This window comes from Callithrix jacchus, chromosome 15, assembly GCF_049354715.1.
Source record: "Callithrix jacchus isolate 240 chromosome 15, calJac240_pri, whole genome shotgun sequence".
Taxonomy (NCBI): domain Eukaryota; kingdom Metazoa; phylum Chordata; class Mammalia; order Primates; family Cebidae; genus Callithrix; species Callithrix jacchus.
This window is the reverse complement of record NC_133516.1, coordinates 62,002,244-62,015,371: the sequence shown is the minus strand read 5'-3', so window position 1 is coordinate 62,015,371 and position 13,128 is coordinate 62,002,244. Positions and strand designations below refer to the sequence as shown.

Sequence of the window (13,128 nt, the reverse complement as noted above, 5' to 3'; positions counted from 1 at the left end):
CTGAAGCAGAAGAGTATCTTGAACCTGAGAGACAGAAGTTGCAGTGAGCCTGGATTGTACCACCACACTCCATCCTGAGCAACAGAGCAAAACTCTGTCTCAAAAACAAAACAAAACAACAAAAAAAAGAAGACTTGAACTCACTTGGCTGCTCCTCTACGATGCTTCTCTATTCTCTACGTCTGTGCGTGCTGGTCTTATTACTCAGTAGTCTAGCCCAAGCTTCTTTAAAGCATGGAGGCTGGCCCCCCAGAGGGAGGAAGCAGAAGCTGCCAAACCTCTGTGGCTTGAGCTCAGAAGACTCAGAATATCACTTCCATTGCACCCTTCCACTGTCAAATGAAATCACAAACCAAGGCAACGGGAGGGAAAAGAGATTCCACCTCTTGAATTGTGTGACACTATGGGCATACAAGGTGGGAAGAAATTGATGGTGGCCATTTTGGAGAGAAAAGGGAAGAGCAATTGCGTGTGAGCAGGGAGGAAGTGGTTCTAATTCTGGTTCTGCCAATAACTAGCTTTGGGGTATTGGGCAAGTCACCTGAAAATGCTTAACTGGTTTGCTTAAAGGACAAGTGAGCAGAATAAGCCATAAGCTCCAAGATCCTGTCTAGTTCTAATTATTTGCTTCTAATCCAGGCAGAATCTACATGTGCCTAAAAGATGGGAAAGGAGGCCGGGCGCGGTGGCTCACGCCTGTAATCCCAGCACTTTGGGAGGCCGAGGCAAGTGGATCACGAGGTCAAGAGATCGAGACCATTCTGGTCAACATAGTGAAACCCCGTCTCTACTAAAAATACAAAAAAATTAGCTGGGCATGGTGGCGTGTGCCTGTAATCCCAGCTACTCGGGAGGCTGAGGCGGGAGAATTGCCCGAACCCAGGAGGCAGAGGTTGCGGTGAGCCGAGATTGCTCCATTGCACTCCAGCCTGGGTAACAAGAACGAAACTCCGTCTCAAAAAAAAAAAAAAAAAAAAAAAAAAAAAAAAAAAAAAGATGGGAAAGGAAGGAATGTCAACAGAAACACAATGAATGAATTATCCACTTGTGCTCTTCAGGGCTGATGTTGAAACTCTCACTGCGGACTGGTGAGACATCTCCCTCATCAACCATTATATAACCTCTCTCAGCTTTTGAGGCCTGTTCTATCTTGAGGACTTTGTTCCTGTTACAACCTATTCTGCTTCAGCCTCACGAGGTGGGAAATCAAAAAATGTTTTTTTCAGCTAAGGTATTATCTTTTACAAGGAGTAGGAAGCTTTAGGTTGCAAAACAAGTTGGGGGAAAGATCCTGGAAATGAGGCTTTGAGAAAATAACATAGAACATCTCTTATATATGTGTCAAACGATCTGAATCCTATATGGCAAAATGAGACCTCTGAAGTGAACTGAAACAGAATTTTTTTGCCAGGGGGTGGCGGGGTGGTGCGTGAGAGGTTGGTGGTTGTGTTTAAAAAAATCATCAACCATGTCTTTATTACTTTGAGATACACAGTTCTTTCGGCAAATATTCTTACCTTCATTGTAGAAGGAACACAAGCTGCCACAGGGCCCCCCTAAGCCAAGTCTTTGATCAGTAATTGGTGAGGTTCAATTTGCAATCTATGCTGGGTGCACAGGATCTCTATCTTGAGCTCATAATTTAGGATGTTAATCTGGTGCTTTCTAATTGTGGCACTAAGTTAGACACAGCATTTCAGCCCTTATTTTCTGCAGCCACTTGAGGAATTTCAGCAACAACCGCCAGGTTCAGGCCTCTGTAAACCTGGTGCTAGCTAGTTACTTGTGTGGTACAGAGACACTAAAAGAACTGGAACTGAGATCTACCCAATCCTAGATTATCTTTCTGGCATTAAACTCTCAACCCCTCCCTTCCTACTGTTTTGTCAAGACTTCTCAGGCCTAGTCTAACTAAAAATACTCCCCAAATGAGGATATAGTAATGTTTTTGGTCACCATGAATAATATAGAAATCCTTATGCTCAATAATGTAGCTTACCATTACTATTAAAACATAACAGGCCAGACGTGGTTGCTCATGCCTGTAATCCCAGCACTTTGGAAGACTGAGGCGGGTGGATCACTTGAAGTCAGGAGTTTGAGGCCAGCCTGGCCAACATGGTGATATCCCATCCCTACTAAAAAATACAAAAATAGTCTGGTGTGGTAGAGTGCTCCTGTAATTCCAGCTACCCGGGAGGCTGAGGCAGGAGAATGACTTGAGCTTGGGGGTTGGGGGAGCAGAGATTTCAGTGAGCTGAGATCATATCACTGCACTCTAGCCTGGGTGACAGAGTGAGACTCTGTCTCAAAACAAATATATTAAATAAATAAATAAAACACAGGACATTGTTAGAGCTGCCACTCCTTCATTTAAAACAATTCTTTCTCTAAACTCTCACTGTTATCTCCCCTAGCCAAGATCATCCCCTCGCCCTAATACCTGACATTGCCTCTTCCCCAATTTCCAATGCATCCATTCTGCCAAAATTTCAATGTAGGGAATTCGAATCCAAAGACAGGAAGGATATTCTTTCAAACGTTATGAGCAAAGATTTGAGTCAATCTGTGAATAGTCACTGAGTTCTAAAACTTGGGTGAGAGGGTGGCAAGGAGGGAGCAGAACTTGAAGATCTCAAATGAGTAAAGGTTTTGTTATTTGTTCAATTCTTATTGTTTCTTAATCCTCCCATCCTCTTAACTACCTTCTGATGATAATCTTCAGTAAAACTACCCACCATAATTGAAGATGGGAAAAACAGGCATAGCAGTAATTCCATATTAACGAGAAAATGAAATTTGGGGGTTGAACAGCAGATCTGGAGCTACTTCCTTATGGTATTGCACCCAGGAATCAACCTAAAAAAAAGTCCATGGGAACTCATAATCAAGCAAAAAAACTAAATGCCACCAAATGTGATAAATGTGGGACATATGTTCAGTTAAGTCCTGTCTCAGGAATGCCCCATCTTACCACACTCCATCAAGACAGCTTCAAAGTCATATTAAGATCAACAATCACAAAAAACTTCCTGTTTTTGAGGGACCCACAGTATGAGAATGCACACAACTCACCTAAAGCAGGCATTTTTGATTTTGAATATAGTGACACGGTCTGGATATAGACTTCTCTTTTCTTAATAAAACTACCCACCAGAAAGTTGCATAAGCATATCACTAAGTGGCTGGGTGCTGTGGCTCATATGAGCCTGTAATCCCAGTGTTTTGAGAGGTTGATGTGGAGGGTAACTTGAAGCCAGGAGTTTGAGACCTGTCTGGGAAACATAGCCAGACCTTTTTATAAAAAGATTTTTAAAAGTAAGCTGTGTGTGGTGCACTACTGTAGTCCCAGTTACTCAGGAGGCTGATTCAGGAGGACCGCTTAAGACCAGGAATCCAGGAGGTTGAGGCTGCAGTGAGCTGTGATCATGCCACTGCACTCCAGCCTGGGCAATAGAGCAATACCCTGTCTCTAAAAAAATACAAGGCTGGGCCCAGTGGCTCATGCCTGAAATCCCAGCACTTTGGGAGGTAGGTGTATCACTTGAGGCCAGAAGTTCCAGACCACCCTGACCAACATGGCAAAACCCTGTCTCTACTAAAAATACAAAAAATTAGTTGGGTGTAGTGGTACATGCCTGTAATCCCAGCTACTCGGGAAGCTGAGGCGGGAGAATTGCTTGAACCCGGGAGGCAGAGGCTGTAGTGAGCTGAGATCCTGCCATTGCACTCCATCCTGGTGAGGAAGTGAGACTCGGTCTCAAAACGACAACAAAACAGCCCACAAACGTGTTAACTGGGTTGTTAATGTAAGAAGTCTAAATAGCAAAGTTGTAAGCATGCCCTGGTTTAACCTCTAGAGCAGGCCACTGACCAGCGGGTTGACCTTGGACTGTCTGTGTCTCTCAAAGCCTGCTACTCAGCAGGACGACTGGGGACCAGGCCACAGCACTAGCTTCATAGATGATGCTCATGATTACTGCAGCACGTGCAGCACTAGCTGAGTTGTGGTGGAAGGCTCTGCTGATGTTCCTGACATGATGGGGCAGGGGGTTCGAGTGATTCGGATTTAGCCATAAAATGGGAAAATCTGGAGGAGTATCTTGTGATTTCCCACTCAAGACGCCAAAGGGGCAGTATTGCGGCCGGTGACACCCACTTCCTTCCTTTTCCGGGGAAACGCCCCCTCCTCCACCAAAGCCGGCCCGCGGCAGCTTGCCGCCTTCCCACTGAAGCCTGCGGCCTAGGCGGCCTCGACCGCATCCCGCCTCCAGCCAAACCCCCACCACGCGCACGCGCGCGCGGCGAGGATAGTGCCCGGGCCTGGGAGGGGAAGTGCCTGCGCAAGCCTGGGGTCCTGCGCTCCCTCCAGGGGGCGAGGCACGGAGGGGGCGGGGAAACCGCGAGGCCCCGAGTTGCCCTAGGCGGCGGCCGGGCCATGCGGAGGCCCACGTGAGTAGACTGCCCACGGGCCGGGGAGCGCAGGCGCACGGCGGGGCTGGGTCGAGGGCGGAGGTGGCAAAGGGGTGAAGGCGGAGAAGGGAGTGCCTGGGAACAGGCAGCATACGCTTGGCGCGTTGCCTCGCAGCTGTCTGCGGGTGGGGCCGCCGCTTTCCCTTGCCGACGAAAGCTACTGACGGGAAAACCACGAGGGGAGGGGAGCTTCTAGGCTTTGGCGCTGGTCCTTTCCCCTCAAAGGCCGCGGGAGCCTAGGGCCGGGGAATCCTGGCAGAGGCTCTGAGCATTATTACAGATGGTGATTGAGGGTCGCAAAGACCAGGCCTCGAGGCCCTCCTTGGCCCGCTACCAGCTGTGACCTTAGGCAGATCACTTGGCTCGCGCCTCAGTTTCCCCTTTTCCGGAGAGCTTGCGGCCTGAGAATGACCAAGAAGAAAAGAGTTCATGTCGCAGTCACTACCTGCCTACTGGGTATTTAGGTGCCCACTCTGCCTTTGCTTTTGTAGCCGGTGCCTGGTGTGAGCACTGCGGTGGGTTTGTGCCCTGGCTCAGGGGCCCCAGGGCTGGCTGGGCCACACTGCCTATGTGAGCTTGGCCCCAATTTCCTCGTCAGGGCACAGAACTTGCTTCAAAGGCAATGAAAAGAGGTGAAATCTGTGTCACCGTTAGTCCCTGGCACATAGTGGGGTCGTAACCTTGGTTTCAGGCTTCAGGCCACGCACAGGGCATGTAGCAAGAGCTGATCCTTTCAGAGGAGGGGAACGCAGACACTGTGAGCCGGTTGTGCATGCTCGCAGAAGAGAGGTCGATTTCCACTCTGTCGGTGGCCAGGGAGAAGGAATGCAATTATTCATTTATTCAGTACACTCCCATTGATCCCTGCCTTAGAAAAAAAAACTGCTCAGTCTTACTTTCCAAATCTTTCTAGGTTAGTGTTAGAAAAGCTAAAGGAAGCATTTCACTGATTTTTTTTTCTAAATTTACTTATACAATTAGTCCTTTTCTAATGATCAAGAAGAAAATTTGATTGATCTGTATTTGTGGAGGTTATTAGTGTACTGGAATAACTTGGGATTAAATAGTAATAGAGCTGGCCAAACCAGACAGACTTCGTCTGTTAACTGTGGCTCTGTGTTGAAAGCTTGAAAAGTATTCATGTTCGGTGCTGTGTTTCTCTCTTTCTTTTTGTTTTGGTCTCAAAAATACTCGTACCTCCATTGTCTCTAGGTGGTCCTTAAAAGCTGTTTTTCATAGACATGTATTTTGATCTTAATTTTACCTTTTCCTACCGTCAGATCCTGTTGCTACATACAGTTCAGGGAAAATCCATTTGTAGTAGTATTTAGAGGATAACCACGCCCTGACTTCTACAGAGTGTTGAGTAAATCAAACTACTGTTCTTTCTGGAAAAAACCTGCAGCTGAAACTGGGATTAGGGATAAAGAAACCCAGCTGGAGTTTGCCGCTGAGTGCTAGTAATAGTTTCTGTTTATGGTCTGTTTATCACACAACATTTTTCGCCAGGATGTGATTAGCTTTTTGTGAGCCTTTCATGACCGCACACAGTATGTGATGCCATACATCTAAAATATGTACATATAGCTGGTTGACCCTGACCCCCTTGATTAACTGTCAGATGTTTGCTTAAGTCAGTGATTTGCCCACACATAGCTCCTTGCTGGGAAAAGCAGCCATTTGATTGATGTTATCTATGAATTAGAATGTAAAAATAAATGATTGAAAGCATATGAGGTCTGGTCAGATGAGATCCACAGGGGGAAAAAGACACATATGAGAGAATCCAGGGTTTGACCTTTCCATTTAACCAGTTTTTCTTTTTAGTATTTTAAACAGTTGTAGAGTTCAGCTGCTAATGGTCCAGATTTTTGAAATTGACATAAATGAGCTAGTTGTCCTTGGTCTTATTTCAGTTCAGCATACATTATTTAACATAGTATAAATACATATATCATAGTAAACATTCATTGAGATTGTACCATTTATATTTACTGTTTAAATATGCCGTTTTTATTCATGATTTTATTTTGCAGTTGACCTTTGAACAATGTGGGTTTCAACTATATGGGCCCACTTATATGTGGATTTTTAAAAAATAATTTGAAAAAATTTCTAATAATGGAAATCATTGCTTCAATATGTTAGACAAATTTTTGTACATTTGTGACAATTTGAAAAAAGTGATGAACCAAGTAGCCTAAAATACTGAAAAAATACAAAAAGGTATATCATGAATGCAGAACATATAAGTAGATACTAGTCTATTTGATCATTTACTACTGTAAAATAGACACAAATATAAAAATGTAAAATTTATTTAAAAATGCATGCAAACATCTATTGTGCATGGCACCATTTGTAGTTGAGAGAAATATAAAGAACAAAGATGCAGCATTATAACTGCGTAAAATTAACTATAGTACATACTGTACCACCTCCTACTGCTATTGCCATGAGCTCAAATGTTGTGCATATCCACTTAAAATGTCATTTAATGCTAATCATCTCTGCAGGAGCAGTCCATGTCTCCAGAAAATTGTGTATCACAGTAAAAAGTGATCTTTTGAGGTTCTCATGTATTTTTCATTGTGTTTAGTGCAATACCTTGCATAACACCATGGGATCCATGCAATGCTGGAAGTGCTCCCAAGAAGCAGAGAAAAGTCATGACATTAGAAGAAAAAGCTGAATTGCTTTATATGTACCATGGATGGAGAGCTGCAGCTGCAGCTGCCTGCTATTTCAGACAGACAATTCATCTTGTAAACTTATGTAAACTTACAGTGTTGATAGAAACAGATAAATGTATTTTTCCTTATGATTTTTCTTAATCACATTTTTTTCTTGCTTACGTTAAGAATACTGTATGTAATACACATAACATTACAAAATATATGGTAATCACCTGTTTATGTTATTGGTTAGACTTCCAGTCAACGGTAGGCTGTTAGTAGTTATGCTTTGGTGGAGTCAAACTTAAACTTGGATTTTTGACTGCATAGTAGGCTGGCACCCCTAACCCCTGCATTGCTCAAAGGTCAACTGTCCTATTTTGGATACTGGGGAATAAAACAATGTTTATTATATGCCCTTCCACCTCTGGAAATGTATGGCATTGTTTTCACTTTTATTTTTTAAGAGAAAACAATTTTCCTGAAAAGTTATGCCTTTTAATTGTGATATACATTCTGATTACTTATAATATTTCACTGAGAAATTTTTGTTTCCTCTAACATTTTTGTTGTTTTTTTGTTTGTTTCAAGTGAAACAACGAAATCTGACAATGTTAGTGTGTACTTAAAACAGATCCTTTGTTTAATAATGGGATCAAGAATTTTAATGCATAGCAACTATTTGAGAATCTTTTAATAAAATTGATACTGGATGATGAGGATTTTAAAAAAGGGTTTTAGACTGAAGAAAAAGGTAATTTCTGTTTATCCCATTCTTTATTAAAATACATTTGAAAATGTAGGAAATTAATAGTAGTGGAAAACAACTGATGGATAAAAATAAGCCATTATATTTTGGCCACCAAAGATTAGTTAAGGATACATATATGTATACGTTGATTATCATTGTTTGATTTACAAAATGCTTTCACTTTATCTCCTATAATCTATTTTTCCTATATCACTTTGGTGTACGTATTGCTTAATCCATTTAAGAAACGAAGAAAACGCTTCAGAGAGGGTGAAAGGAATTGCCCAACATCGTCTGAGTCCAAATCCTATAATGCCTGCCACAATAATAAGAATGTTGACATGGTGGGCACTGAATATATTTGACTGAGATTATGGTCAGAGTGACGGACTGAGTCAATACATCCAAATTATACTATGCCATTGACTGCTTTGTTCTGGTTTGTACCTATTGTAAGTAATAACGGTTACTGAATTTAACAATATTATGAATAGAGTGATGAATGAGATGAACGCATACAGCAGTCCAGTGTCATGGAGGTTGCAATCTAGAGGAAAATACAGAGAGAAAAATAATTTCAGTGTGTTAAGTGCTAAACTATAAATAGCACCTTACCAAGATTAAGGTGCTATGTAAAGTCTCCCAGGAGAAAGGCTACCTTAACTGAAACCTGGAGGATAAGTAAAAGTTAATCAAGTGAACCCAGGAGGAGGTGGATGTTCTAAATAAAGGAATAGCAAGTGAAAAGACATAATGCAAAAGATGGCATCTGTTGCTACAGGACTTGGGAAGTACAGTGTTAATTATTATAGATCTGTGTGTGTGTGTTGGGGCAGTGAAGGAGGAAGTGGTGAGAGAGGAGGATAGATAAGAAGGAGTCAAAGGACTTTGTGAGTAAAAGTTTTTGGAAGCAGGGTACAAGAATGCTGGGAGTGGCCAGGCATGGTGGCTCATGCTTGCAATCCCAGCACTTTGCCAGGCTGAGGTGGGCGGATAACCTGAGGTCAGGAGTTCAAAACCAGCCTGACCAACAGGGAGAAACCCTGTCACTACTGAAAATAGAAAGTTAGCCAGGTGTACATGCCTGTAATCCCGGCTACTTGGGAGGCTGAGGCAGGAGAATCGCTTGAACCCGGGAGGTGGAGGTTGCTGTGAGCTGAGATCGTGCCATTGCACTCCAGCCTGGGCAGTGAGCAAAACTCCATCTCAAGAGAAATGAAAGCTGGGAGCTTCAAAACTACAAGTAGGAGGAACTACCATTAAAAGATTTTTGCAGAAGTCCAGGTAAGAAATGATGGTTGTCTGAAAAATGCTACTAACATTGCAGATAAGATGGAGAATGAAAAGGAAAGATATTCAAAAACATATGTAGGAGTAGAATTAATGGGGGTTTGATGATCAGAGGTAAAAGGATGGGGATTTGATGAATGGAGGGAGAAGAGAAGGTAGTGCCTGAATTTCTGACTTGGCAATTGGCAGGGTAGTACTTCCATTCACTGAGTGGGGAGACATAACACGGGTACAAATTTGAAAGGAAGAATGTGCAGGGGAAGATAATAAGTTGAGATTTAGACATGTTAAGTAAGAGGTACTTGTGTAACATCAAAGACATTAAGTAGACTTTTGACTAAGTGGATCTGACAGTGACTTGGGAGATTTCAGTTGCAGTCAGATATTTGGGAGTTATTGGGGGGATAATACTTGCTTCTGGCTCAGTTAGGATTGGGAGAATAGAAATATCAAGTATACTTTTAAGTTATTTTAAATAGAAGTATGTTTAATTTGCATGGCAAATCTATAAGAAACTTCTAGTTCAGGGAAACATTATTGCACATAGAAGTGGCTAGTGACTTGAAGGGTTGCCGAATATATAAAGACATCCACATTTTTAAAAGGTGGAGTGGGTAGAGAAAATTGTAACTTATTTTTAAAAATATGCAAGGATTGTCAGATTGGGTTAAAAAATCAAGACCCAACTCTATATGCTATCTGTAAGAAGCCCACCTCAAATGTAAAGAGACAGATATATTAGAAGTAAAAGGATGGAAAAAGATATGCCATGCAAAGCACTAATCAAAAGAAAGATGAAGTGGCTATATTAGACAAAACAGATTTCAGAATAAAGAATGTTACTAGGAAAAAAGAAGGACATTATGTAATAAATAAGGGAGCAATTCATGGAGAATGCACAAGCATGGATATGAATGGACCTAACACAAAAAATTGAAGGAACCAAAGGTGAAATAGACAAATTAACAATTTTTGTTGGAGATGTCAGTGTTCCTGCTTCAGTAATCCATAGAACTACTAGGCAGAGAATCAGTAGGGATATAGAAAACCTGAACAGCCATATCAACCAATTTGATTCAGTTAGGTTTTAGAGAACACTCCAACAACAGCAGAATATACATCCTTTTCAAATGTAAGTGGGAAATTCACCAAGTTAGATGATACTCTGAGGCTTAAACATCAACAAACGTAAAGAATTGAGATAATATAAAATATGTTCTCTGATCACAATAGAATTAAACCAGAAATTGATAATATCTGCATAATTCTCAAGTATTTGAAAATTAGACAGCACACTTCTAAATAACTAGTAAGTCAAATAGGAAGTCATAAGGAAATTAAAAACTAATTTGAATAGAATGACAAAAATACAACACATCAAAATGTATGAAACTAAGCTAAAGCAGTGCTTAAAAGGTAATATATAGCATTACATGCTTATATTATAAAACAGGAAAAGGCCTCCAATCGATGTTAGACTCCACCTTAAGAAGTTAAAAATAGGCCCTTTTGGCTCTCTGAGCAGCACCATGGCGGTTGGCAAGAACAAAGCGCCTTACAAAAGGCGGCAAAAAGGGAGCCAAGAAGAAGTGGTTGATCCATTTTCTAAGAAAGATTGGTATGATGTGAAAGCACCCGCTATGTTCAATATAAGAAATATTGGAAAGACGCTAGTCACCAGGACCCAAGGAACCAAAATTGCATCTGATGGCCTCAAGGGTCGAGTGTTTGAAGTTAGTCTTGCTGATTTGCAGAATGATGAAGTTGCATTTAGAAAATTCAAGCTGATTACTGAAGATGTTCAGGGCAAAAACTGCCTGACTAACTTCCATGGCATGGATCTTACACATGACAAAATGTGTTCCATGGTCAAAAAATGGCAGACAATGATTGAAGCTCATGTTGATGTCAAGACTACCGATGGTTACTTGCTTCGTCTGTTCTGTGTTGGTTTTACTAAAAAACGCAACAATCAGATACGGAAGACCTCTTATGCTCAGCATCAACAGGTCCGCCAAATCCGGAAGAAGATGATGGAAATCATGACCCGAGAGGTGCAGACAAATGACTTGAAAGAAGTGGTCAATAAATTGATTCCAGACAGCATTGGGAAAGACATAGAAAGGGCTCGCCAATCTATTTATCCTCTCCATGATGTCTTCGTTAGAAAAGTAAAAATGCTGAAGAATCCCAAGTTTGAATTGGGAAAACTCATGGAGCTTCATGGTGAAGGCAGTAGTTCTGGAAAAGCCACTGGGGATGAGACAGGTGCTAAAGTTGAACGAACTGATGGATATGAACCACCAGTCCAAGAATCTGTTTAAAATTCAGACTTAATAGTGGCAAATAAAATGTGTGGCAAATAAAATGTCTTATTTGTGGCCGGGCGTGGTGGCTCATGCCTGTAATCCTAGCACTTTGGGAGGCTGAGGTGGGTGGATCACCTGAGGTCGGGAGTTCAGAACCAGCCTGGTTATCATGGTGAAAGCCCATCTTTATTTTAAAAAATAAAATAAAATAAAAAAATAAGAAAAAAAAAGTTAAAAATAGGAGAGCAAATTAAATTCCAAACAAGCAGAAACTAGAAAATAATAAAGATAAGAGCAGAAATGAAATTTTAAAAAAGAGACTAAAACCAAAAGCTGGTATTTGAAAGATAAAATTAATAAATTTCTAGCCAGACTTATCAGAAAAAGAAGGGGAGAAGACATAAGTTTTGGTATTCAGAATAAAAAAGGTGCTATCACTATAGATCCTACAGATATTAAAATGATAAGAGAATATCCTGAATAATTTTTATGTGAGTAAATTTGATAACTTGAATCAAGTGGACACATTTCTTGACAGACTGTCAAACTTACTTAAATAGTACTAGTCAACGTAGAAACTTCCCCACAGGAAAAATCTGGTGGCTTCACTGGCTAATCCTACACCATTTAAGGAAGAAATAATACCATTTTTGTACAAACTTTTTCAGAAATGGAGAGAAAAGCTGGGCATGGTGGTTCATGCCTGTAATCCCAGCACTTTGAGAGGCCAAGGCAGGAGGATCACTTGAGATCTGGAGTTCAAGACCAGTCTGAGCAATATAGTGAGACTTCATCTCTACTAAAAATAAAAGAAGAAACAGCCAAGTGTGGTGGTGCATGCTTATAGTCCCAGCTACTCAGCAGGCTGAGGCAGGAAGAGCACTTGAGCCCAGGAGATAGAGGCTGCAGCAAGCTATGCTTGTACCACTGCACTCTGGCCTGGGTGGTAGCATGAGACCCTATCTTGGAAAAATAAAAGGAAAAGGAAAGGCAGAGAAAACTTTTCCATTTTATATGGCCAGCATTACCTGATATCAAAACCAGGCAAAGAATTCATAAGAAAACTACAAGCCACCGTCATGAATATTGACATAAAAATGTTAAACAAAATATTAGCACATAAAATCTAGTATATAAAAAGAGTAGAATATACATCATGACCAAATGACCCTTATTGCAGGAATGTAAGACTGGTTCACTATTCATAAATTAATCAGTGCACTTTATCATATCAACAGACTAAGAAGAAAAAAATCATGTGATAATCTCAATAGATACAGAAAAAAACATTTTACAAAAATCTGTCATTCCTGATAAAACTTTCAGAAAATGAGGAATAGAAAGAAATTTCCTCCATCTGATAAATGGGATTTATGAAAGCACATAACCTCGTAACTCATAAAGAAAGATAAAATGCTTTCCCCCCCTAAGATCAGAACAAAGCAAAAATGTTGGCATTCCCCACTCCTCTTCAGTATTGTCCAGGAGGTCCTAGCTAGTATAAGGCAAGAAAAAGAAACAGGCATACAGAATAGAAGGGAAGAAATAAAAACGCCTCTAGCTGTAGTTATCATGATTGTCTATGATGAAAATTTAAATAATGTATAAAAAGCTACTGGATCTAGTAGGT

General features: G+C 41.1%; 1 pseudogene across 1 annotated transcript; it reads left to right on the top strand.

Moving 5' to 3' along the window:
• Positions 1-10,692: 10,692 nt before the first annotated feature.
• LOC100386955 (small ribosomal subunit protein eS1 pseudogene) lies at positions 10,693-11,770 on the top strand (annotated as a pseudogene). Its single transcript, XR_013527446.1, has one exon. The product of XR_013527446.1 is annotated as a small ribosomal subunit protein eS1 pseudogene (transcript).
• Positions 11,771-13,128: the final 1,358 nt, after the last annotated feature.